The 27,455-nt window shown below is 45.7% G+C and overlaps 1 long non-coding RNA gene across 1 annotated transcript in view; it reads left to right on the forward strand.

Annotated features, from left to right (window-relative positions):
- LOC104867089 overlaps window positions 1–27,455 on the forward strand; it is a 46,042-nt gene that overhangs the window by 17,930 nt on the left and 657 nt on the right. The window contains exons 2-3 of the long non-coding RNA XR_781673.2: window positions 22,632–23,773; window positions 24,407–24,610. This is a non-coding gene — a long non-coding RNA (uncharacterized LOC104867089). The remainder of the gene's footprint in view (window positions 1–22,631; window positions 23,774–24,406; window positions 24,611–27,455) is intronic.

Here is a 27,455-nt window from a genome sequence, read left to right on the forward strand (position 1 = left end):
AGAGAGGCAGCAGCACTGCTGGGATTTGAGGGTGAGGCCATATGAACTGGACTCATAGTACAGCCAATCAGAGCAGTCTCTAGACATCTTCTAGAACCCCAGGCTCCCTCCCCAGCCCAGCACCTTCCCTCCTGAACTGATGAGGGCAGCAACCCAGACACGCACAGCTCCTCTCCCATCTGTGTCTGTTTTCCTCTGGCCCCTCTTCTGCCCACCTTGTGTGGGCTGTGTCTGTCCCTGTCCTGTGTCCGTGCCTTTGCGCTAGCACTCACAGGACTATGTGCAGCACACACAACACTTCTGAGACCCTGTCGGCACAGGGTCATCCTGCTGCAGCAGGAGTTCCCGCCAATGGGCACACCGTGCTTGAGACACCCGGTCAGCTGTTGGCCGGCTGCACCATGGGGATCTCTGCCTTGACCTGCTGGCAGACAGCTCTGACCAGTCTTTGCACTTCATTTGCATTATGTGTCTAAGGCCGCGAGGCATGGCCACACCAGCCCCTTGGAGCTCGTGTTTCCTGAGAGTTCCAAGGTTGTCACAGTCATGACAGCAATACCCTGCTCTGCCTAAAAGCTGGTTCTCGACACCGCAGGGGGCCCCTAAGGGTGCGTGCTCTTCATTCTTTTAAATACACAGCAGACACCCCAGGGTCCTCAGGTGCCCTGATATCAACAGCCCATTTGCTGTATGGGCCCGAGAAGGGAAAAGGACTCAGTGGGTTTCGTTTCCTTGCTGATCTACTGAAATCTCTGTCTGATTGAAAGGCATCTTTTTCATAAGGCTGAAAAGATGTAACATTAGCTTAATCATTCCCAAATGAATCCTGAAACATATCTGGAAACAGTACACTTATACAAAATAATTTCAGCATTACTAGAAAGTTTCAGCCATTTGCTATAAACTTGTACTTCTAAGTGGCAACCCTTTGGTCTGCTTTTGGGACATCCAGTTCTTTCTTCATTTTTAAAATAGAATTAAAACCCCTGACACTTGTTTTAAGACCTAAGGAAACCTTTCGTGCTTAGCAAAGTGCAGAACCTGGCATGGTCATAAAGAAGATAAATTTGACTTTACTTCTTGAAGTCATTCAAAAGAAAAGACACATAACGCTGTCTGTAGGAAACTAAAATGGCAGCGGCAGACATTTCTCAGAGGGCTGAGGAAGGAGATGCCTGAGGTCACTCCATGGTCTCCTGGGTTCCAGGAAAGTAATTTACTGTCCCTGCTCACACCTCATGCTCTCACCCATCTAAAGCAAAGAGCATTGGCCAAAGACAACCGACTCTTACTAGAACCCATCTTGATTGAGGAAATTAACACTTCAGAAGAAGGATTCTATCCTTCAGGCCTCATGAAAAGGATCCTTGCCAAACCCAGCCCCAGAGAGGAAAAGTCGTTCTTCCAGGACTGGGGAATTACTCACCCACCTGCACTGGTAATAAGGACCATGAAGAGTTCCCCCACGTACTGCAGCCTGAGGGGCTTAATTTGCACAGAAATAAACAATTTCAAAATGAGAATACAAGGAGAAGTTCAGAAGATTTGAGTACCAGGGAGAAATGGAAATTTACACTGGTGGGAGTCATAGTCTGGGCGTGGGTAGAAGAGTTGGGCATCGAAATCCAGGGCCCTCAAAGTGATGGGAGCTTTTCTTCTAGAGACATGAAGATGACGTGGCAGGCAGCCTCACTGTGTCATTAACAGCACCCCCTTGCCTGTGTGGGATTTGGCTTCTCTGGGTTTGCGAGGAGTTTAGACAACAAGAAGGAGCTAGACATGTGTGCAGAATGACTCATTTGTACAACCTACCCCCACATAATCTCTGTTGGTTAATTTTCCATCTGCCTAGGAGCATGCTTTGCACAAAAGAAATACTCAAAGCATATTCAGCATTCAAGGAATTAACTAAATTTGTATTTCTACAGGTCCACCCACCGATTGAAAGTATTTCTATGCAATTTTATTACTGACAAAGCAATTAAAGATGAGCGCATGTTAGAGGAAAGGTAGGCTAGACTGAACACATGATATCTAACATGTTAAGAGGCCATGTCTTTCTTTATAGAAAGACAATTTACTGTTCCAGTGAGCAAAGGAGCAAAGGCAATTGAGTGTATAATAAGATGTGGAAACTAAAATTATGGTCAGGCCCCAAAATTGAATAGACAGGAAATTGCCAAGGAAGGTAGAAAATTATTGTTCAGTGTTTATTTACAATGCTTCTGTGGAACTGGTTGCTGAATTTTTCATACCTCAGTCAGAATAGTACTATAAAAAGAGATGGGTGGCTGGTGATATACTATTCCTTCACTTCTGGTCTGGTGAGAGGGGACTTTAGAAAACCACTATGGACTTGGGGACAGGATTTGGTCCTGCCTGCGAATCTATGAAACAAGGATGCCTGTCCCGTGCTCTGGCTCTGGTGTCAGGAGAGAATCCTCAGACTTGGATTGGCCTGTATTCCTGGGGCAAAGTTGGGCCAAGAGAAGACGAAAGATTCTTAAGGAGAAGATGTACTGTGAGAGAGAGAGAGAGAGAGAGAGAGAGAAAGAGAGAGAGAGAGAGAGAAAGAGAGAATGCCCCCGGGGTACTGAGGAGTAGCAACACATGGATCTGTGAGCTGACATCTTGGGCCACACAGGGGTGAAGAGCACCTACTCAAAAGGGAAACCGATCCGGCCTTCCTGGATCAAGGAACCCACAGAAGGGAAAATCTCAGAGTAGAACCTCCTGTGAGCCCACCAAATTCTCTCCAGAAGATAGAATGGGCCTGATCCAATGACTAGGAATCCAGCCTTTGAGGTTCCATTAAGGGAAGGGAGGAGAAGTAACAAGAATGAAGGTGCTATGTACACATAAGGAGTCCCCATGATGACTACAATCATTCTGTACTGCAAGCATGGACTAAAAGATCTTTCTTTGTTATTACCTATGACCTTGAGAGAGTCAGAAACTGCTGTTCACCTGTGGAGGAGGTGGAGAAGGAAAGCCTAAGCTAGAAAATATACAAAAGAAATCAGCTGATACCCTCTTTCCCCCTGAAGTTTTCCATTCTGAAACATATACAAAGTAAGGATAAAAGAAAAATTAACCTTAAATCAATTTGGTATATTCTTATGATATATTGGACTGGCATTACATTTTCTGAACTGCTTTTATAAAGTATGATCAACAAATACTGTGAATGTTTTAAATTTTTAAAACTGTATTACAACAGAAGACACATTGCCATGGGTCCTGTCCAAGTACAGGACTTCACCTCCCTTATCCCAGCCTTCTTGGTGCTTTCTGACGCAATTCTGGTAGTACCCTTTCGTGTGCCTTTGGTTTGGCCTCATGGCTACCTTGATGTCCTGAGCTGACTCCATACATTTACCTTGCGTGGTCATTTTGGTTTTAGGGAAGAGCCAGAAATTGCAAGGTGCTGGATCCAGTGCATAAGGTGGATAAGGACACAGAATAATGTTTTTATGAGCCTACTTTTTTATTGGACGGTACACAGCAGTAACGTTCACCATATTTTTTTGTTTGTTTTTATCCCATCTCACCTTTTATAAATACATGAAAGAGAACTTCCAGAACTACTTCCAAAAGCATGAATAATAGCAGGATATATGTGTTTGAAGTGAGGGGGAGTATTTTGAGGGGGAATTAATGTTAATGTGTCTTTTAGTGCAATAAAATTTTACAATATACCCATTATTGTGTAGAGTGACCACCTCTTGCACGTGCTCAGTGTAAGATAACTGTGTACTACCTGAGCACGTACATGAAGGTCACGGTCTGTGCCTGCAGAGCTATCCTGGTTTGAGGAATTCCTATTAATAGAAAGAATAAAAATTATGACCACAGTAATAAAGATTTTTTTAAAGCTTGGTAAACACTAAAAAAAAAAAAATCATAAAATACAACTTCAAATGTCCTGGTACAGTGATTTTGTAAATTACATTTTGATTGCATATCATTTAATAATTTCTTCCCATGCGGTTAGTTTAATAATGTTTTCTGCAAAGAGAATAGAAAAATACTGCCTTTCTGCTGATCAGACTTTTCTTGTAATACCATATAGGTCTGCACACTACAGACAGATGTCACCAGGAAGGTTATCTCGTTGATTTTCTCATGGAGAACAATAATAAACACTTGGCATTTATGATTACATAAGCTGCATTTTCTAGCTCATTGCAAGTTGCATCTGTAGCAACTGAATCCTTTGCTTACAGTCGTAAGTGTGTCATGATCAGAAAAGCTGCGAAGGGCCAGTTTCCGGTTCTGCAGAGTCCAACTGGGCTTTTCCTCCACTACTCATCTATTTCCAAAGTCAGGCACCACAGGCTCGAATCCCTACAGAGAAGGCACCGGTTCGGGCCTTTTTATGGTGACGACGTTGAAGTGGCCAGATGAGGAACGGGAGCACAATGCAAAATGCTCCCTTACTCTCCAGGAGCTCTGCGCCTATCAGGGAGGAGCGAAACGATTCCATTAAAGACACTAAAAACCCGTGAGATAGATGAGTGTTTCTGAGGGAAGAGACACTGCCCTGTGAGAATGTTCAGGAGAGGAACCCTGCCAGCAGTTGTTTTGCGGTGGATCCTGGAGCAGGCAGGAAGCAGAAGCCCAGGAAATGTGGCTGCAGTCGGGCGGCCTGACCACTCCCTCAGCGCCTGGAGGGAAGCCCAGAGCCTTTGCCTCATGGGAGTCTGCATCCTGCTCTTCCTTTCTCCTGGGTTTCTGTTGAGTCCCCATCCTCTGCTCTCTCACCGCTAATGGTGGCCTGCTGGGCTCAGCAGGTTCTGTCTTCCTGGAGCAGGCAGGGGACAAAGCAAGGACAGCCCTGCCCTCCTTCCTCTCTGCGGCTCTGAGCTCCTGGTACCCGGGCGGTCTCTCATCATCACAACCAGAACGACTCCCATGGTGCGCAGTGGGGCAGAGACAGGGAGAGCGGCCCAGCCCGTGGGATGCCTGCCATACCCGGGCTTTTCTAGAGAAAGCACACTCCCTTGGAGCTCTTGGTACACTTGCCCTCTGTGGTTTCCTGTCCGCAGCCTCCGAGGTCATCGGCACAGCCCAGGATCTGCGTCCGCGCCGGGTTCCAAGGTAGATCTTAGCTCTGCTCCCGAACTACTTCTCAGAGGACCTAGGCCCTGAAGTGCTATGGAGCCTCTAAAGAGAACGTTTCGTTTGTTAAAGTTTGTGACTGACCACGTGGAGGATAGTGCGGTATCCTTTCCAATCTGCAGTCTATCGAGCAACACAACAGACAGGGGAAGAGAGAAATATCAGCTGCGTAGACAATCCCTGGAGAAAACTGGGATGTCTTGCGGGGCAGCAACATGAATGTCAGTAACATCTGCACAGGGCGAGTCTTACAGCGCTGTTAAAACAGCAGAAGATGGGTAGTACCCTAGTCACCCTCATCTGAGGTACCGACACACTACAGTGCGTTCACACAGCAATGTGCTCGGCAGCTTCATAGAAAAATGGAATCATCCACTGCCAAGATGCGTTTTAAGTGAGGAAACAGACACAGAGTTCTGAGCAGTGATTAAGGAATAGTACCTTTGGCATGAGGAAAAGAGAAATGTGAAATACACGCTAATCCTGGCTTATATTCAGTCCCATGGAGCGACGTTGGAGGTGTACAGGAGAATCGGTAAAATGGGGGTGAGCTAACGTCTTAACGGCCCAACACACTTGGGGTTCCAGCATCACACCACTGCCCACATGGGAAACGCAGGGGACCTGGACCGTGTGTTTATAGCGTGCCTTCCACGGGACGCCTCTTCCACCTGACCGGGGTCCTAGTTGTCCCACTGGTGACTGGGGATCCCTCACCTGCAGAACCACGAGTTCTCCAGAGGAAAGACACACATCCAGGACCCCAGCACAACGGGAAGTAGGCTCGGAGATGCCTTGCTCACAGATCCTGGGCAGGCAGGGTGCCAAGAGTCAGGAGAGCTGCTCTCACAGGTCACCGGAGGTCGGGGTGAAGAGTCCAGTATACGGCAGCCGGCAGTAGAGACAGGAATGCAGGTGGACCACTGTGAGTTCGCAAATCTCCGTTTAAAAGAAGTAGCACGGAGACCAGTGTGCTGAGCAGGAAAGATGCTTCTGAGTCTCTCGGTGGCCCCAGTTCAGCCCACATGGCCTGGCGCTGTGTTGGCCGTGGTGCGCTCCCCTCACCACGAAGAGCTCATGGCACACTGTTTTGGAGCCAACGGGCTACAGCCTCCCACCCGCTTTATCTGCTCTCTTTGGCCAGGGCTATGTCACACCACCTGCAGACTTGGTGATGGGGTTTGCAGGAGCCATGGGGAGGAATGTGGAACAGGGAAATTGCCTTTTCTTGTTGCCTCGGAATCCTCTGTCTGCCTCGGGAAGAAGCCCACACCAGCCCAGGAATGACGAGAAACACGAGGCCAGCTGCCGACCCCACCGCCTCCTCCTCGCCCCCTATGGCCTAGCTGGAAGCCTATCAACTGCACGGTCATGCAGAAGAAGAGATTTATTGTGGGGCTTAGGTATTGCACAATTGAAAGTCATTAAGCAGCAACCACAGAGGAGAGCTGGAAAAGAAGTTGACGGATGACTGTGGCTTTTGCATCTGACGCTATTGCTGAAGTCAACAAAGCAGTTAGGTGGTCCAGAGGAGAATCTGGCCACAAAGCAAGAAGCAATGCGGGCCATCAGGAGCCTGTATCTGTCTCCTCCTGCCTCTTCTCCCCTTGCTGGGGAGCTGCCTGTGTGCCTGGCTCAGGGCTCAGGAAAGCTGAAGAAGGAGATCAGTGGGGGCTGGAGAAGCCGTGGGTCTTGTTGCTGTGCCCATCTCACAGAGCGAAGCAGCAGACCAGCAGGACACATGAGCTGTAAAAGACAATGGTGCCCAGGACCCTTTACCAGCCCTGCTGGCATCATTACCTTCCCAAGCTCATGCAGTCTCTGCTGTGCTCTGCATAGTCCAGATTCCACAGGGAAGGGAATTCTCACATGGTAACGGTTGAGCTAAGTAAATGCACTGCCTAACAACCAGCCTAAATCATCCAGCTTCCGGGAAGCCGGCCCCCCAACCCAGACTCACAAACCTCCTCAACAGAGCCTGGCCAACATCACCAGGCCAGAAGAATGGCTCGTCCCGCCCAGAGTCACAAGCTGAAGAATTGTTTTAAACCACCAGGACTGCTGCCTGTGAGGAGCCCACAGACTGGCTGTCTGACCGTGGAGAGCGGGGTGAGGGACGGAGCGGGTGGGAACCCCAGCAGCGTCTCCATTCAGTTAGACCTCACCCTTCCGGGTTCTGGCCCGTGTAAAACTGCTCTTAGAAAAGAGGAAAAGTAATTAAAAAGGTATCTGGGGGGCGCAGAGTATGCTGCTGGATAACTGCTGCAAAGGGCTCCATTCAAAGGGAGGAAGGACAGGAAAGACTGAGCCAGGCAGCGGGTCCTCCCACAGGGGCTGCCTCCTAGACGGGCCCAATTTCTGGGATCCGGCCAGCGTCCTGCTGGGGTTACCGGTCTTCCCCTTTCTCGTTCATCCTCTACTCCAGTCCTTCGGTGAGCTGCCGGATGCTGTCCCCAGATTCCTCTTACATCCGGCCACCAACTTCACCATCTGCCCATCTCCACGACCGCCCCCCGCTCCGGGCTCCTGAAACTTGTCAAGACCGTTCCAGCAGCCACCTTCTCTCTCTCGGATCCCGTCTCATATTTCACGGAGTGAGAGTTTTGAAATCTAAACTGGGTCACGTCACCCACCGTCCTCAGCTCGTCTTCTGCTCGAAGACTTCAGGGTCTCGCCGTTGTGTTTTGCGTTTCACAAATTCCTCGTGGTGACGTAGGGGACGCTGCGGATCTCCCTCTCCCACCCTCTCGGATCTTCGCTCTCACCGCCTAGACCCGTCACATTGGAGACCGGCGACAGAGCCACTGGCATCTCCTCGAAGCCGCTCTGTCTTTGCACCTGTTGCTCCTGTTACAGCCAGCCTTCCTGTCCCCATCAGACTTTCTGTCCCCAACAGACTGCCAGCTCCATAACGGCAGGAGCCCTGGCTACCGCGGTTCTCAGTATAACTCCGAGTCATGGCACAGTGCTGCGCACGGGCCCTCCATAAACACTCCATAGATGCACGTATGGGTGGGAATTAGCCCCCTCCTCCCACCTGCATAGGCGTGTCTCCAGTTTGCACAGGTCTGTCTTCTTCCTGCCCTTACTTAACTACTAGCCTTTACATCCCTCGGTTTCTGCTGCAGTGTCTTCCTCAGAAAGGCTGCTTTGACTCCTGTCTTCACTCCCGATTCTAACTTTTTTAATTTATCAGTTTCTTATCTTTTTGATATTGGGATCGAACTCAGGACCTTGCGCTTGCAAGGCAGGCGGGGTGCTGCCGAGCTACATCCCCAGCCCAATCACTTTCTAAAAGCATAATGTTTGTGTGTTTGTGTGATGGCAAGGACTAATCTTCCCCCAACCCCATTAAGTTTATCGGCGCCTTTAAAGCAAACAATACAGTTACACTTATACCATTGGGATCTTGTAACTTTCCATGATACGCCTTGGTTCTTCTTTCTTCCCCATACCCCTGCCCTCCCTTCACCCCCTTCACCCTTCCCTATTTACAAAGACTTTGTTTTTCCTTTTTTCACATTTTTTCTTTTCCCTTATTTCCTTTCCCCTCCCCTTCCCACTTCCCCTTTAGCCATTTTCTTTCTATTTTACACTCTCAGTTATGCCATTTGAACCTTATTTATACTTTCAGTTTTTCACACCAGAGAAACTATTTGGTATTTACTCAAGCATGTCCTATTTATTTCACTTAAGGGTATAGCCTACACTTATAACCTCCATGTGCATCCATTTAATTATAAATGTTTCTAATTTATCATTCTTTATGGCTGAGTAGTACTCCATTTTATAGAAAAACCACATCTTCTTTATCTAGCCTCCAGTTGATGGGCAATTGGGCTGTTTCCAAGTTTTAGCTATTACAAATTGTGCTGCTATAAACATGGGTGCACATATATCATTGTGGTATGATTCTTTTAATTCTTTTGGAAAGATACCTAGTAGAGGGAGAGCTGGGTCAAATGGGACTTCTAATCCTAGTTCTTTGAGGTGTCTCCATACTGATTTGCACAGTGGTTGCACCAGTCTGCACTCCCACTAACAATGGAGACAGATTCCTTTCTCCCCACAGCCCCACCAGCATTTGTCATTGCTTGATTTCTTGATAGCAGCCATTCTTACTGGGGTAAGGAGGAATCTCAGTGTTGTTTTCATTTGTATCTCTCCAATGACCAATGATGTGGAACATTTTTTCATATATTTACTTGCTGCTTTTACTTCTTTGTCTGCAAAATGTCTGTTCATTTCAGATGCCCACTTTTGAATCAGGTCTTTGTATTTGGAGGATCTGATTTTTTTTTTGAGTTCTTTATATATTCTACATAGTAGTCCTTGTCTGAGGAGAAACTGGTAAAAAAAATTTTTCCCACATTGTAAGTTGTCTCTTAGCTCTGTTGGTGGTTTCTCTTGCACTGCAAAAACTTTTCAATACAGTGAGATCCCAGTTGTTGATTCTTTGTGCAAGTTCTCATGCTACTGAGGATTTGTTCATAAAGTCTTCTCCTATGCCAATGTCTTTGAAGGTTCTACCTAATTTATTTTTCAGTAAGTTTAGTGTTTCTGTTTTGATATTTAGGTCTTTAATCCACTTGGATTTTAGTTTAGTGCATGGTGAAAGATAAGAATCTAGTTTTAATCTTTGACAAGTTGAAAGCCAGTTTTTCCAACACCGTTTATTAAAGAGGCTATCTTTCAACCAGGGAATAAGATTGGCTCCTTTGCCAAAGATGATATAGCTGAGTACGTCTGTTGTTGTTTCTGCATCTTCTAATCTATTCCATTGATCCTTGGGTCTGCTTCTTTGCCAGTACCACACTGTTTTATCATGGTGGCTTTTTAGTATAGTTTCAATTTCAGAATTGTAATACCCCCTGCCATGTCTCTGTTGCCTAGAATGGTTTTTGCTATTCTAGGTCTCATCTGGTTCCAAATGAATTTTTGGATTGTTTTCACAAGTTCTGTGAAATATATTTTTGGGATTTCAATCGGGATCACATTGAATCTGTATAGAAGTTTTGAAAGTATGGCCATTTTCACTATGTTGGTTCTTCCTACCCATAAGCAGGGGATGTCTTTCTATCTTCTTATATCCTCTTCTATCTCTTTTAGCATACTGCTGTAATTTTCAGTGGAGGGGTCTTTTGTCTCCTTCATTAGATTGATTCCTACGTATTTCATTTTTTTGGATGTTATTGTGAAAGGAATTATTTCCCTAATTTCTTTCTCAGCGAGTCTGTTATTTGTGTACAAAAAGGCTATTTATTTTTGAGTGTTGACTTTGTATCCAGCTACTCTACTGAATCTGTCAATTAAGTCTAGGAGTCTTTTGGCAGAGTTTTTTTTTGGTCTCCTAGATAGAGTATCTTATCATCAGCAAATAGTGACAGTTTAAACTCTTCCTTTCCTATCTTTGTTCCTTTTATTTTTTTCTCTTGTCTAATTGCTGTGGCTAATATTTCTAGAACTATATTGAACAGGAGTGGTGATAGTGTACATCCTTGTCTTGTTTCTGATTTTAGCATGAATTTTTTCAGTTTTTGATCATTTAGTATGACATTGGATATTGGGTTTTCATAGATAGCCTTTATCAAGTTGAGATAAAGACCATCTATTCCAATTTTCTGTAGGGTTTTTTTCTTTTTTTACCGTGAATAGGTGTTGAATTTTGTCAAATGCTTTTTCTATATCTATTGAGATGATCATATGGCTTTTGTCCTTGACTTTGTTAATATCATGTATTACATTTATTGATTTACATATATTGGACCAACCTTGCATCCCTGGGATAAATCCAACTCAGTCAGGGTGTATGATCTTCTTGATGATCTTCTGTATTCTGTTTGCCAGTATCTTATTGAGGATTTTTACATCTATGTTCATTAGGGAGGTTGACCTGTAGTTCTCTTTTTGGGTTGGGTTTTTCCCTGGTTTTGGAATCAAAGTAACACTTGCTTCCAGGAATGAATTTGGAAGTATTGCTTCCCTTTCAGAGTTTAAAGAGTAGTGGCAGTAGTTCTTCTCTAAATATCTTGTAGAAATCATCCATGAATCCATCAGGACCTAGGCTTTTCTTTGTTGGTAATGTTTTAATTACATTTTCAATTTCACTGAATGTAATTGGGGTGTGTAGACATTTTATATCTTCTTCATTCAACTTTGGAAGTTCATATATATCTAAAAATCTGTCCGTTTCTTCTGTATTTTCCATTTTATTAGAGTACAGTTTTTAGAAGTAGGTATTGATGATACTCTGGATTTCTGGTGGATCTGCAGTGACTTCTCCTTTTTCATTCCTAATTACATGAATTTGAGCCTTTTCTTTCCTTTTTTTTCATAAGGTTGGCTTAGAGTTTATCAATTTTATTTATTCTTTAGAAAAACCAACTCTTCAATTTTTTTGATTTTTTTCTATAGGTCTCTTAGTCTCCATTGCATTAATTTCTGATCTTTATAATTTCATCCCTTGAATGAGCTTTCAGCTTGTCTTGCTCTTCTTTTACTAGAATTTTAAGGTTCAGCATTAGGTTGTTTATTTGAGCTCACTCTGTTTTCCTAGTATGGGTATTTACTGCTATGAATTTCCCTCTTAGAACTGCTTTCATTGTATCACATAGATTCCTGTATGTTGTATTGGCATTATCATGTAATTGTAGAAAGTGTCTAATTTATTCTTTAATTTCCTTTGTGACCCAATGGTTGTTCAGCAGGGTGTTATTTAATTTCCATGTGTTTGTGAAGTTCTTGCAGTTTCTTAGGCTATTGATCTCTGGTTTAATTGCACTATGGACTGATAATATACAAAGGATAACTTCAATTCCTTTAAATTTATTTAAGCATCTTCTATAAGCTAACATGTGTTCTATTTTGGAGAATGACCTGTGTGCAGCCAAAAATAATGCATATTCTGATTTTGTGAGGTGGAACACTCTGTAGATATCTATCTACTAAGTCCATTTGTTCTAAGACTTAGTTCAGTTCTCTTATTTCATTGTTGATTCTTTGTCTAGATGATCTATTTGTGTCAGTGGAGTATTGAGGTCCTCCACTACAATTGTAATAGTGTTTATTTCATTTTTCATATCTATTAAGATTTGTTTTGTATAGTTTGGGACATTAGTATTTGGTGCATATATATTTATGATTGTCATATCTTCCCCTTGGATTGTTCCCTTTACAAGGATGTAGTGACCTTCTTTGTCTCCCTTAATTAGTTTTGGTTTGAAATCGATTCAATCTGGAAATAAGATAGCTACCCCCACATTTTTCTGGGTTCCTGTTGCATGGAGAACTGTTTTCCATTCTTTTATTCTTAGTCTATGAATTTCTTTGTGGATTAAATGGGTTTCTTGTATATAGCATTTGTTAGATTTTGCTTCTTAATCCATTCTGCCAGCCTGTTTGTTTTGATTGGTGCATTGAGGCCATTAACATTGATGCATTGGCTTTTCATTGTCATGTTATTTTCCTGTTGTTGGTTCTTTTATTTTTTATTTGTCCCTCTTTCCCTTTAATTTCTTGCCTTGCCTGGTATATTTGCTATGTTGGCTTTTGTGGAGTTGTGGTCATCATTTTCTTTATCCAGGATATTGTTTAGAAGTGTTTGGAGTGCTGATTTGGTGTTCATGAAATTTCTCAGGTGTTCTTTATTGTGGAAGTATCTTATTTCCCTACCAATTTTGAAAGTTAGTTTTGTAGGATACATCAGTCTAGGCTGGAGTTTGTTTTCTTTTGGGACTTGAAATGCCTCAATCCAGGCTTTCCTTGACTTGAAGGTTTGTGTTGAAAAGTCTGCTGTGGTTCTGATGGGCTTTCCTTTGCATGTGATTTGTTTCTTTTCTCTAACTGCTTGTAGTATTTTGTTCTTCTGTTGGGTTTCCAGGATCTTGATTATTTTTTTTTATCATGGCTATTTGGAGTCCTATATGCCCCACTTACCTGTATGTCAAATTCTTCCCCTATGTCTGGGACGATTTCTGTCATTAATTCTATGAAGTTTTTTTTTTTAAATGTCATTTGTACTTTCGCCTGCTATTTCATGGATTCCAATCAGTCTTATATTATTATTCTTTGCATCATATAAGAATTGTTGAATTGATTCCTCATGATCCCTTACTGTTTTTAAGAGATCTCTCTTTTCATGGTCACTGACCACAATCCTGTCTTCTATATCTGAAATTCTATCTTCACATTTGTTCATTTTGCTGCAAATGCTTTCTATAGAGTTTTTAATCTCCTGGATATGTGCTTGAATCTGTTTCATGGATTATATTTCTTTCCTATGCTGGGCATTCATGGTTTCCATCATGGCCCTGAGCTCATTGATTTTTTTTATCTGTTTCTGTTCTGGAGTCTAATTATGTCTTTCATTCTTTTCACTATCTCTGTGGTTATCTGGGACATTATTTCTGGTTTGAATTTTTCTATAGCCTCCTTTATCTGTTTTTTTACTTCCTGTGCTATTGGTTCAGGGTATCCAGATGGTTGACTGTCAGACTTTTCCACCTCATTTCCCTGAAAATTTACCTTTGGTGAGGTGGGAGTCTGTGTTTGTGTCTGTTTAAATGTCTTCTCATTTCTATTTTTGTTGTTGGTACTGTCCTTGGTTTAATTCCCAGGTTAATACTTCATTCTTCCAGATATAGCTGGTCTTTAGGTTTTGAGTATCTAATGACTCTAAGGAAATCTCATTTTCATTATACCAGGGAGGACAACTGATTAGATCAATCACAACATCTTAGCCCAAATGATACAATTAGAAACACAATAGCATCAAGCACAGTTTAGAAAATGACAATTTTTGGTAGTTATTAATCTATCACCTTTAATTGTGTGAATTAAATCAAAATTGATGACCAGCCAAAAATATGTTTATAGTGAAGAAGCGCTTCAGTATAGCAACTTTACCCTTCAGGATGAGGATTTAGAAGGATTTGGGGAGGGAGGGACAGATAGGATAGAGAAAGGTTAGAAGTGAGGTCAGAGGACACAGGAAGGTCACACAGACTCTAGGGAGCTGTTGAAGAGAAGAGGAGAAGACAGAACAAAATATACCCAAGAGCAGAACAAACTAACAGCAATAGGGAGGCTAGAGGCTGTAATCACTTTCTTTTAAAACTAATGGCAATTGAGAGAAGGAAAAGAGAAGGAAAAAAAAGTAAATAAACTCAAAATAGGATAGGAATAGGAATAAAAAGGGAAAGTAATGGAGATCAGGGTAGAAGAGAGAGTGTGTGAGCGAGAGAAAAGAAGATAAGAAGAAGATTTTTTAAAAAGGACAAAAAATTTGAGAAAAGAAAAAGATAGATGAAAATTTCCTTAAATGATTAAAGACAAGAGAAAAATATTGCTTTGAAAATAAAAAATACAAATAGAAACAGGGGGCCTCCTTCAGGGTGTGCCTCTGTTGACACAATAAATGGCGTGGGCAGGAGTGTGCAGATCTAAGTTAGTCTCAGCAAGCCAGCAGCTATTCCCTGAGGTTCAGGCTGATTTCTGGCTGCAAGGCCCAAGTTGAGATTCCCTGACCTCCTGCTGGGTTGAACTCTGCAAGGTTCTATTGCAGGTTCTAGCTGTCTTTCCCCTGAAATTGGACCAGGTTCCAAAGTGAGGTGCCGATCCCTCCGACTTACCAACTATGGCAGTGTGGTGTGCCTTTGTGGCACATTTTCTTCACTTTGCCAGTGGGCTTCAGTTTTCATCTAGAAGCCTCAGAGAGGCCTCTTTCTCTTGTTCAAGGGGTGGAAGGGATGAACACCACTGTGCTGGTGCCTGTGCTGCTGGGCTCCTCTGGCGTGCTGGGCTGAAGGCAATCTTTTCTTATTAAGAGTTGTATTTGCAGTTAAGAAGATATATGTGATGTTAAATGAATAATAAATAAATGAAAACTGATGATGTTCCACTTGTGCTGTTCCTAAGCTACTTGTGAAGACGGAGGTCCTAACCTTTCACTCCAGCCTACTTTCCAATCCCCAGCTACCACTGATGGGGCTGAGCACATGGGAGTGCATAGAATTCACTATCTCTGGGCTGCACCCACCCGCTGGGTCTCCCCTTCCCTTGTGACTCCTTGGAGTACCAGTTCATCTGAACCATGACAATGGGGTGACTACATTCCCTTGGACGTCGTGTCTGGATTGCCAAACTGAACTCTCTTTCACTTTGTATCCTCCTTTCCTTAGAAGAACTGAGCCCCTTTCCTGTTCTTTCCTCAGTCTCCTCAATTTGCTGCATGTAACTGGCCATATCTGCCTCCATCCTGATATATGACTGAAGGAAGAGAAAAGCCAAATCCATGAAAAGATAAGGAAACTCGGTATGATGATCAGTCTTGTGTGTCAGCTCCACCAGGCCATGGGATGCTAGGATATCTTCACAAATATTATTTCTGGGTATGTTCTATGAGACCTTTCCAGAGGCCTTGGCCTTGGAAATGGGTAATGCAGAATTCCCTTCTGCTATGGATGGACATTGCCAGTTCTGTTGAAGGCCTGGATGGGGCTCAAAGTTGGGGGAAGGTTGAACTCATGCTGTGCCTGATTGCTTGAGCTGGAACATAGACCTCCTGCTTTGGCACTTCTGATTCTCAGTCCCTCAGACTCAGACTGGAATCTACACCATCACTGTCCAGCTCTCAGATCTTTAAGCTACACCCTGGCCTTCCTGGGCCTCCATCTTAAAGATGGCAGACAGTGGGTTCTCTCAGCCTCCATAGCTGCACAGGCCAGCTCTTCAGGAAAACCCTGATTAATACACTCAGAAATATCTCTTGAAGCTTCACCATGCTTGTAGAACCACTGCTTCTTCTAAATAGCTGCACGGAATGTCATAATTTGAATGTACCACAGTGCATTTAACCATTTCCTGCTGGTGGCCATCTACATAGCCTTTCCACAGTGTTTACAGTAAGCATTGAATGGAGTCATCTTTGAAGACTTCACTAGGATGCCATTCGTGTGAAGTTCCTGAACGTTCTCCATGCAACATGGATATGCGCATGAATGCATAGAAACAGTTTGCTGAGAATAGTTAGCTCTGGGCAGTATTCAGGGAGGCTTTCTCCTCTTTATTATTTTGATTTTATAATAAGGAAAATGCAAATTTTCATTACTTATACCATCAAAGATGATTTAAAGTGCTCATGAAGCAAATAGCAGCCAAAACAATTACCCTCTTGACCAAAGCTCCTTTCTCGGGGAGAGTGAAAAGGGATCACATGACCAACAGGGCTGCCCTTCGAGGGGGTTGGCGGGCTGTGGAATGTTGCAAAAGCAAGTGAGGAGACTGCCACGGGGCAGAGGTCGCCCGGAGCACGTTGCCTCGCTGGGTGGCATGCCAGCTTGCCCTCCTTTGAAGGACTTTCAACTTTTATTTTCAACTTTGCTTCTTGCGTAAGGAGAGAGTCTCATAAGTGGAAATTGTCTCAGCCTTTTGCCATCACAGGTTCCTGGAACATCACTGCATTGCTGCAAAAATTTATCCAGGACTTCCCAGAACAGTCCAGGCCTGGAATCTGCCATTGAACCCTGGTGCAATCACTGGGACATCGTGGGTCTGTCAGCTGGGGTCTGGGTCACAGAAAGGAGGGTGGAAGGTTTGATAACAATGACAAGGGACAACCCTTGAGTTGTTGTTTTTGTTGAGATTTTTCTTTCCTGGATGCTTCTCACACTTCATGCATCTTTGCAAAGTAACAATGTGAGAATGTCAGTGTAGGTAGCACTGACTCTGTTCCCCCGAGGGATGTTGTTCCAGCCATGTGGACATTTAAGTCCTGGGCCAGCCACCCCAGGACATTTGCACATGTGACTCCTCCACTCCCTGCATTCACTCTTTAGCCAGAGCCCATGGCATGATCTTTGTGTTATTTAATTTCCAGTTCTTATGCCCTCTCTTTGAAGCAGTCTTCTCTGGTCACCCAGGTTCCTCTCCAGTTCATTTCTATTTCATCGCTCTGTCTTCTACTCTGTGAGACACACACTGTCTGGATCTATGTGGGTTTATTTATTTGTCTATGTGTTGTCTACCTCCTCCCTATGGAATATAAAGGGGACGTAGAGCTTTGTCATGTTCCTGCTAAGTGCTCAGCACAGTACCTGATGCCTCATAGGCACGGAAGGATATCTTTGCATGTACCTTGAATGGATCTTTAGGGATGGGGCTAGAGCAGAGGTTCTCAGCCTGGTGGGAACCCTAGCAGCAGCTAGAGATCATCTGGGGTACCACTCCAGAGACCCCTGTTCTTGAGTTCAGGGAAGTTCCAGCTTTGGTACTTTACAAAGCTGCCAAGTGATTCTGGTGGGCCCCAGGATGGGGACCCTGGGCCAAGGTCTTTCTGTTCCTTCCTGATGCAGCTGTAATTCCTGGGACAGAGGTCAGGTGATGGGGACAGCAGTCACAGGGCTGCTGGAGCAGGCAAAGGTGCAAGTCGTGGAAGTGAGGCCCAGAGGTGAAGGTGAGGCCGCAGCCTACATTTTCTGATGAAAAATAATACTTGCTTCAGTGCCTACTTGCTCCACGATATTCTAATAGATCCTGCGGAAATCGGTGCACAGATTTGCAGATTCTGAATTTAGATTTGCATTTAATGAACTTAGAAGTGCATTTCAGTGGAGGACTTCAATGGGGATCTTCTTCTCATTGCCTTTTTCTCTTGTTCTCTTTGTCTTTCTGCTTCCATCCTTTTACTTCGTTCATTTCTCTCTATATAATCCTACCACTCTCTATTCCCCTAGAACTTTCTAGAATGTTTCTCCAAATATTTCAAAGTTCTATTTTTCATTTTCTTGCTAGCTCATTTTTTTTTCCTCCAAAACTTGGAGAGTCCTTAGCATACATAGTACTGTGGGCACCCTGTGTATAAGAGAAACCTCTTCCTCCACACAGCTTACACTGCATTGCAAATCTCCCATGGTCCTCTGGTCTTCTCAGACTAGAGGAACGGAGAGGCTTGGAGTGCAGACCCTTGACGCTTCCCTAGACCGTGGGAGTTGTGAAATTCCTGATAAAACAAGAGACCATCAGGGCATTTGGAGAAGATGGGTTATAGGGATCTTTGAATTTTGTGATCTCTAAGCACAAGCCCATCTTCTGCCAGTGAAGCAATTGATTTATGGAGGAGTGAAGTTTGCACATGGTTTGGATGTACTGTGCTCAGAGGTTGAAGAGAGAAGACACTGTGATTTTATTTGGAAGGCGTTTTGGCCTGTTGGCTGTCTAGTGATGAGAGTTAAACCTCGGTGCAGAAGGACAGAGGGGAGGGAAGGGTTGGGTAGACAGGGAGCAGGGTCTGGCCCTGAGTGCAGTTTTCAGTACTTGTTACTGTGGGGTGGCTTAGGGGTCCCGTTTTCCTAGACACCTGTAGGTCCCCTTTCTTTTGAATGAAACAGGGTGGAGACATGGGGTGTGTCCGTTTCCGCCCTCTTGGCTCTGGTGGGAGCTTGTGTTCTGTGTCTGTTTGTTGACCAGATGTGACATCCCTGTGTTGGGTTGTCCAGGGGAAAATGCCAGGTAGGACATGGCGCGGTCACAGCAATGACTTCATAGCAACCCTATCCTTTCCTGAGTGGGACCTCCACATTCTCCATGGAAAATCAGTGGGAAACGAGGGCCTCTCCTCATGATGCCAGTGGTGTGTGCTTCCCCACTGGCAGCTAGATTTGTTGAGCGACACTAGAGGAAGATTTTAAGAGATTCACAGGAGAATGGGCACTGCAAGGGATGAGTCATGGAGTGGAAGTTCCCCAGTAGGAGACGTCGTGTGGGAAGATGCAGTGGGAAGGAGGCACTGCAAAACCTAGTGAAGCCATCCATCAAATTAATCTTTCCTCAGTGTCTCATGAGCACCTTTCCGTCCGCGATACTTTTCCAAGCCCAGAAGTCGCATCAGGTTTGATCCGAGAGTCCGTGGGTTTCCCATCTTTGTTTGCCCAGCTCTGTGAGCAACAGTCACACATGTGTCAGTCGTCTTCCACTCCCGTGCGTGAAGAAGGTGTTCAACAAAGGCTGGTTGAATGGATCTAACAATCAACATTTGAAAAAGAAACTTCGTTTGGCCTAGGTATTTCTCTTCCAGGTATCTTTCTAAAACAGTTAAAGACATCGTATTCCAGTGACACATGTATAGCCATGTCTGTAGCAGAACTATTTATAACAGCTGAATCTTGGAAGCAGCCTATAGGTCTATTGACAGAAAGGATAAAGAAAGTGTGGTGTTTACACACAATGGAGCACTACTCTGCTATAAAGAAGGATAGAGTTGAGTCATGGAGAAAAGTGGATGCACCTTGAGACCCTAATGTTAAGTGAAAGAAATCAGGCACACAAATTTAAATATCACATGATTTATCTTATGCAAAACCCAAACTATAAGTAAAGAACAAAATAAAAGAAAGGCAAAGGGACGTGGGGAGAAGGAGCTTTTGCAAAAATGATGGAGGGAGGTGGGGGAGGGAAGAGGGAAGGAATAATCAAGAATTAAGATGTGTCACGCACAAGGACCACTCCTCTTGACGAACGTGAGTGTCATGTCCTGCAAACCTGGACTAATCAAAAACTAAGAAATAAAAAGGCATTTTCATTGGGAAAAGTGGATCTATTTTCACATTTTTATAAATAGGCCGATGACAGTGATGGTATGGATGGTGCAACTCCTTGGCTGCTCCAGGAAGTGAGGAAGCAGGTTTGAAAGTGGGGTGGTGAGACCCCCAGAGTTTTACCTGCACTCTCCAGGCTGTCACTGAGGTCAGCACCATCCCATGGAGGACAGCAGTGTGGGCCGACATTAGACACCACCAGCACGGTGTTTAAACTAGTGTGGCCCTGATCCCTAAATCCCTCTCCCACTGACCCTGAACCATGCACTTGACATGAGTCCTACCCAGGAAGGACAATGACAATAGTAACTAATATATATATATATATAATATATGTACCGGGGATTGAACTCAGGACCTTGGGCTTGCAAGGCAGGCGGTGGAACCATTGAGCTACATCCCCGGCCCAATAATAACTAGTATTGACAGAATATTTCCATGCATGAGATCTAATCTGAGAACTTTGCATGTTTTCATTTCATTTATTCCTCTTGCAACCCCACAAGGCTGCTGGTACAATTATTCTTGTTCTACAATAAAGATACCGAGACATGAAGAGCTAAATGAATTGCTGAAGGTCACATAGCTTATGGCTTGGGTAGGTGGTGCAATTCCTGCCTAGGCCATCTAGGAATGGTAACTTCTCTGCTCTTGTCACCCATACTCGGCTGTGATAAGGAGGAATAAATGTGTTTCATGCTTGGGTTGAGGATCTGTCTCCATGGTCATTCCTGGAGCTGAGTTTCCCTCATCTTCCCCTACAGATTGGATCACATTCCCTAATCTTTTCTACATGGAGCCAAGGTTGCTCTCTGATAGACTATAAACCTTTTGCTCTTCTCTCTCTGTTTTTTTTTTTTTTTTTTTTTTGACACTGGGGATCGAACTCGGGACTTTGTGCTTATGGGGCAGGCAGTGGCATCACTGAGCTAAATCCCTGGCCTCCTTTGCTCTTCTATTTTATACAAGCACCAGATTTTTAGCTGTGAGCATGTCCCTTCTAATCTGATTTCCCCATGAGTGTGCAAGTTCCAGATAGACACTCTGCTCTCTCAGTGTCCTGCACCTCACGCTCAAGAAATAATTTGTTTACCTCATAAGTTAATTAAGAAAAAGTTCAAATTTACCTTCAACTTTTCAAGGGCTTTACCACAAGGATGTTCGTGGGTGTGTTTATTCATTCTTCTCATGTTCTCATTGATTTTTCTTGACTTTTATGAATGGAGGACCTGTCTGTGTCAAGCATTCTCTATGGGCCAGGGGTATTGGGGTGAGAAAATAAACCTGGTGCCTGTTGGTAAGAGGACTGAAGTCTAGACATTAATCAGAATTGTCTAGTTGCAAGTTCGGGTACTGCTACTGGGGAATATGTAAAACTGAACCCCAAATCCCTGGTTCAGAAGAAAACTTTCTAGGCTACCAGAATGAAGCGGGCCAGCCTCTGACCAGCAGGATCTAACCACTGCTCAAGGCGGGCACGTTGTGCAGACTTGGACAAGTCTGGACAAGTTCACTATTCTAACACAAAGGGTTAGGTCACTGGGGTGGAAAGACCGCAGCAGCCATGGGCTCCTGTGTCACATGTGCCGAAAAGGTCAAGTGAGACTTCTAGGAGGCTGATCATGAGTCAGTGTCACTGCAAGGATCTACCCCAGGCCTCAACGCTATTACCAGGAACAGAGACCAATGCCTTCCTAGAAACTTCAGAAGCCAGTAGGGACCTATGCTGATGGCCTCTGGCGCTTTTACTCAGAGATCAAACAAAATCTGAATCGTCCCAAACCACGTCTGAGTTGTGTGAGGGGTGTGACCCAAGTTCATCTTGGTGCTCTCCTCTGGTGGGTAAAGCCAGATAGCAGATGTCAAACTTCTAATCATGGGAGCGCTCTGATAGAGTATGCTTTTTCTTTATTTGGAGGAGGTTTCATAAGATTTTTTTTTTTTAAAAAAAACATCTGGTTTGGGGATAAAGTCATTTTATTGTGTGACTGCCAAGCCACAGAGCCAAGCTAACCAAGAGAGCCTCCCTCCCTCCTGGACTTCATAAAGCCCGACACCCAGCTATAAAATCACGCACTCTCTAATCCAAGTGAAGAAATAAGGTGGACAGAGTGAGGTTTTTAAGACTCAAGAACGATCTTCCTGAGCAATGAGGGGTAGCTGGACCCCCTTCTGGACCTGTGTCCTTGATCTCGAGCTACTTGCCCCTTAGTAAAGCCATCTGTGAAAACAACCAACTAAACAGCAATATGCAGAAGAGGGGTTTGCTGAGTGCTGGTAAAACCCCTCTTTCCCCCACCACTGCCCTCTTCCCCGTCAGACTACAGAACTGTTATCTGTCTGAAAAGAGAACCAGACTCAGAGTCAGCAAGGGCTCTTAGAAGATGTGGGCGGAGGCTGGCTTCTGATTTTGTGTGCAGGGCTGCAGAAGTCTTCCTGGTGCCTGCTGTAGCCAGGTCCTTCAGCTATTTAGACTCATTCACTTATTCCAAAATATTACTAAGCACCTGTCAGGTAACAGGCACCATACCAGACAACAGACTTTATCACAGGATGGCATTTACATGTTAGATAACCAAACTATCACGAAACAGACATACGTATAAAATGACTGCTAGTGGCCACAGAGCTAGGGAAGAAAGGGCTCTGGGAAGAGAACTCTCTGGCCTTCCCGTCCTCCCTGTCCCGCCTGGGGCAGACCTGCAGATCATGACACCCTTTCCCACATTCCAGACCATAGCCGTCAATGAATCTGGTGTACAAGCTGACTTACACCTGCTGTCCCTAAACCTGGGCATCCAGACGCGGACACTAAAAACCACAAATAGGACATAACTGCATTATATCAGCTTAGTCATGGTATCAAAGCGTTGGAAAACAGCCTAAAGATCTGTTTTTGTCAAACCTCTTGTTTTGCAGTGACCCGCAGTGGGGAGGGAACCGGCTACAATCTCCCAGCAAGTCACCAGGGGCAACGCCCTGGCTGGGACCCAAGTCTCATGACTTTCATTCTGGGACCTTTGCCTGCCGTCTTCAACGGAGACCGTATCATTCCTGCCTTATCCCACTCAACTATCTCTCTATCCATTTATGGAGGTTTTGTAACTCGAAGAACCTAGATGAGGGAGGAAAATGAAGATATGAAGGGTCAAGAGTTGAGTAATTTTTGTGGTTGGCAGCCTGGATCAGTGAGCTGAGTCGATTGCAGTCATTCGGGCAGGGAAAGCAGATCGGACCCTGGCAGCTGAGCAAGGATTCGGTTCTTTCTGTCTTCAGTGTGTCAGAATTTCCAGAATGCAGAGAAATCATCTTCCTCTTGAGTCCCCAAGTTATCTTTTCAGGGGTGGGGGCTTGAGAAAGGAGAAGGGGGAAAGAGATAGAAGTGGGAGGTAGGGAGGCAGGGACAGGATTATTCCAGTTTTGTATCTGCTATCTGCTTGCCTCTGCCAAGGCTTCTCACCTAACGCAAACGTGGAGGATTCTAGGCTGTGCCACACCGGTGAGGCTGTTTTCTGCGTCTGACAGCAGCTTGCCAGAGGAAGTCGACTCCAAACAGGTTTCAAGCTGACAATCCAAGGCCCCTCACGGGATCGCCTTGGCAGTTATTTAGTCCAAGGTACACAGAGCAAGTTTGCTACGTCTGGGTCACTCCGATAAATTCTTGAAAACAGGGACCTCAGACACCCAGGAGGGAACATCAAAGATCTCCAAGGGCTGGAGCCCAGAGCTGGCAGCTGGCCCGTGTCCTCACTTCACTCCCTCCCTGGGGCTGCAGCAGAAGGAAGCGCAGAGGCGGGTGCTCCTTCCCCTTCTCCGGGCCATGTGCTCAGCTATGGCTCCACAAACTCAGGGCTGCTTGACTTGGGAGCAATTGCAGAAGAACAGTCAGTCCAGCCCTACGCCGTGGTAGCCAGAGAATGTCATCACCAACCAGACTACGCCACAGGCTCGGAGGAGGGAGAGCAGGAGAAAGGACCGGCTGGGGTAGGGACTTCTCCAGAAGATCACCTGGGAACTGGAAGTAGGATGTAACCAGGAAGCTGCCTTTCTAACAGGCTCAGGTGAGGCTAATGTTTCCAGGGAAGAAACCGCACTCTCCACTCTTTTGTGATAAGGAAAATGAGGGAACAGCCCAGAATCACCCAATTCCTTACTCTTTGGAGGCCTCAGGGCGAAAGCTGGTGAATAGGCTTTCTCTAGAGCTTGATGTTGCTCCTTTCTTTCCACTAAATGTCATATTTGAAAGTAGTGAGGGTGCCAAGCAAGTAACACACAATTTCCGGGGCTGGGGGCTTCATTTTTAAAAGAAATACAAGGATCTGGGTATGGTGGTGGAGACCTATAATCCCAGCACTCTGGGAGGCTGAGGCAGGAGGATTGCAGGTTCCAACCCCACTTAGGCAATTTAGTCACTTAGTGAATTTCTACCTCAAAATAGAAAAGGGCTCAGTGCAAAGGCCTTGGTTCAAGCCTCAGTACACACACACAAACACACACACACACACACACACACAGAGATAGAGAGAGAGAGAGAGAGAGAGAGAGAGAGAGAGAAATAGAGGGAGTGTGAGAGCAGGTAGCACATCTGGGTGATGTGGCTGATGGCCCCAAGCAGGAGTCTGGTGACCTGGGTGTGGAAGAGGCAGCAAGTGGCAGAACCAGACCTGGGTCTCCTGATTGTCTTTCTTCTGCAGTCTATCACTTGGAACAGCACAGGCTGCACACACGATTCCCTGTGGCTTCTCCAGTTCTGCTAGCCGTGTAACATTCAGGAGACACCATGGTGGGAGCTCAGGAGGACCCCGTCCTGGCCCCACCCCGGGCAGCTGTGCCGTGGAACCTGGGCTCTCCACATCCCTGATGCCCTGCTGAGCTCCGGGAGGGGCCAACCCAACAAGGTGGGGCATGAAGGCATTTTGTTTTTCCTTCTTCCTTTCCTCCTTCATTTAGTCAAAAAATTGCACCAGGATTCAATCATGTGCTGGCCTCTGGGGTGTAAGGAAGAACAGTAAACAAGCTGTTGCCTTATTGTGGGGAGAGTAAGAGACAATAGGCTTTCTTTTCAGTCATCTGCCCTGACTTTGCGACTGCTGAGAAAAGCTTGAACAGTACACAGCACAGAGTTAACAGAAGGACTTCTCTGGGAGACAGTCTTCCAATACCCTGCCAACCCTCAAGGGTCAACCTGGGATTCTCCTCACCAAGCAGGAAGTGGCCAGAGACCGGAAGGAGCGGGGGAGGGGAGTGCCAGACAGGAAGTCCTTGAGTCTCAAACCCTGAACTCAACAGGTGGCTAAGGAAGTTACTAGGAACCTCTGCAGTCTCACTTGAATGCACCAAATAAAGTCGGGATTAATGTTCAGCAGCACGGATGGTTGAAATATTGACATTTTCTTGCTCTAACTGGTAGAAGGCGGTGCCCCAAGTCCCTGCTACTGGGCACTGGGGCTTTCCACAGCCCAGCAAGATGAAGTTGTGTCCAGCGGGGAGGCTCTCCCACTCTGGGGCAGCCTCAGCGCAGGCTCTGGTTGGTGGGAGGCAGACTTTATTGCTCAGTGTGCTGACCGTCGCTCGCCTATGGAACCTGAGTGAGGATTCCAAAATGATCACACGAAGAAAATGCCCGCCCGCGCACGCATTCAGTAATTTCGTTTCTTCCCAGGCAAGAAGGACGGAGGGCAGGTACGAAGGAAGGCAGGCCAGGAGCCGGATGAGAAGAAGCAGAGGCCCAGCAGGAGGAGGACCTAGGTGGAGAGGTAGCTCCTGCGGGGACCTGGGCCTGTTTAGTCCTCATCTTCTTGGAGTCCAGAGAGAAAGCAAGAGCACAAGGCTCGTCAAAGGGCTCGGAGTCCTTTGAACGGAGCACAAAGTGTTATTGTTCCCGAGCGCCAGCCCTTGCGCTCCGCGAATGTGTCCCATTCAGGTCTCCGCCACCGGGCAGACAAAAGTGGGAGAGTTTCTCTTTTGCGCAGCCCTGCAACCTGCCCCTGGGAGAATGGTCCCCTTGTCTCTCCCGGGCCCTTGCACGTTTGTTCTTTCTTGGCAAAGCCGCTCTGAGGTATCGGAGCCCCCAGGCGCACCCCGGAACACTGATATGTTTGGAATTTAATCAAATGCCCCTCAAAATGGGACTATTTACCTTACTCCTGGAAGCACTCACTTTCAGAATATTTAAAAGCTATCAAAATACAAATTTTCAGGATTCCACCCTTTACAACGGGCTTTTTAGGGTTTATGTATCTCGATACATGTCTCGCTCTTCCCGGGCAAGGAGGCCAGATGCTTCCCGATTCTCACATTTTAGCGCAGGGAGAGGCAGGAAGATGGCTCCGCGCCAATCCTGTTTTCAGTGATACCTCGCCTTGTGCTCTGGCGTCTGTGCTCTGCATGAGGGGCCTGGAATGGGCTCTCAAGACAGGCTAGGTAGCATGGTCTTTGGCCCGGGACTCCGGCTGCGGCTCCTTGCTAGCCCCTGGCTTTGAAGCCGCCTCTGGCAGTGAGGGGCCGTGGGTCTGCGTGTCAAGGCCTGCAGCGCCAGGGACGCAGAGCCCAAGAAGAATCAACTGCGGCGTTCTGCGCATTCCTCTCCTTCCTAACTCTGTGTCCCTCGTCCCCACCCCAGTGCCCATGTTTAACGCCTTTCCGATTCTCAGACCCTCAGAGATGCCCCCGGCTCTCTGGGGCCAGCACATCCCCAGCACCGTTCCCTCACTGTCAGGATCACCTCGGCCCTCATCCACCGCCTTCCACCCCTGGCCTTGGGGGAGGCGTTTGTCCTCCTTGGGGGAGGCGTTTGTCCTCCTTGCTGAACTGCGCACCCCCAGCCGGGATGAGGTCGAATTCTCGGTAGCCGACGGCGTCGCTCTGTCACCACTGACTCTCAGTCATGGGAGTCAGTTTTGCGTTCCTCCTGTCTTCCTCTCTCCTGACCCTGCTCCGGTGCTCGTGGGCCTCTGGCCCCTTTCTTCTTGCACTGCCCCCCCCCATACAGCGGTAACAGTGCTGCTTCTCCTACCACAGAGAAGGGTTTTCTAATCTTGATCCCTCCTCTGCTTCCCTCCTCTCTTCTCCTTTCCTTGCCTCTCTTCTGCCATTTCTTTTCTCTTCTCTCCTCCCTCTCACCCTCCAGCAGCTCCCTTCTGCGTCCCTGGAAATGACTCCAGGTCCTCTCCTGCAGAGCTATCTGTGTAAATGGCATAGACATAACCTATGCAATAGTTGTTCGGCCCTTCATTTCACTTTTTATATTTGTCTCGTTGTTTTCTGAATCGAGTCCTGGCTCCCCTCTTTCCCTTCTGTTGCAGTTATGGTAACCCAAATCTAGACATTCTCTTCCTGCTTGGACTGCTGCAGTAGCCTGGTAGGTGTCTGCTTGGTTTTCCCTTTCCCCACTTGTCTAACTCATACAGTTCTCTCGTAGGTCCCTTGCTGCTTTCACCTCTCAGTGAAGTTCAGGATCTTTACAATGCCACTCAAGGCCCCAGAGATCTCGTCAGGCTTTAATTCTTAGCACTGTTCTGACGTTAACCTATTTTATAGTCAAATGCTATGACTCACAATTCCCCAGTCATGCCCAATGATTCCTAATTTCTGCCTCTCTTTTTCAAATATTGTTTTTTTTGTCTAATACCCCTAAAGATGCTTTCACTCTAATACAGTAGAATTGAAACCTACTATGTTACTTTTTTCTGTGACAAAATTCATAAGAAAATTATTTTAAAAGAGTAAAGTTTTTTTTTTTTT

Source organism: Fukomys damarensis, unplaced genomic scaffold, assembly GCF_012274545.1.
Source record: "Fukomys damarensis isolate Sample0158 unplaced genomic scaffold, DMR_v1.0_HiC HiC_scaffold_15, whole genome shotgun sequence".
NCBI classification, from domain to species: domain Eukaryota; kingdom Metazoa; phylum Chordata; class Mammalia; order Rodentia; family Bathyergidae; genus Fukomys; species Fukomys damarensis.